This window comes from Corvus brachyrhynchos, unplaced genomic scaffold (genome assembly GCF_000691975.1).
Source record: "Corvus brachyrhynchos isolate BGI_N302 unplaced genomic scaffold, ASM69197v1 scaffold193, whole genome shotgun sequence".
NCBI classification, from domain to species: domain Eukaryota; kingdom Metazoa; phylum Chordata; class Aves; order Passeriformes; family Corvidae; genus Corvus; species Corvus brachyrhynchos.
Window position 1 is genome coordinate 55156 of NW_008237087.1, and position 434 is coordinate 55589.

A 434-nucleotide genomic window follows, 5' to 3' on the forward strand; every position below is an offset into this window, starting at 1 on the left:
CTCAGGTACGGCTGTGGCAGCCCCCGGAGCTCTGCCGTGCTCGTCCAGCAGCCCCGGCGCTGCGCCCCGCTGCTCACACAGGATTTCATGCTGCTCTTCCCCGTTACGTCTTCCCCAGAGAGCTTGTGAAACGCTGACCCGGCCACCCGCGGGGCGGGAGCGTGGGCAGGGCTGGAGCCGTGGTTGTGCAATCAGGGGAAGGGTTTCAAGGAGCTCTGGGGCAGAGCACTGGAGGGATCCTGGGGCGGGGGAAATGGGAACGCCCCGGGGTCCCGGTGCGTCCTGGAGTCCGGGAGGTCCCGGGGTCCTGGGGTGTTTCAGGGTCTGGGGTTCTGGAGTCCGGGGGCGCTCCCGGGATCTGGGAATGCTCCCGGGATCTGGGGCGATCCCGAGGTGCTGAGCTGCAGGGGGATTCCAGGTTCCCGGGATTCAAG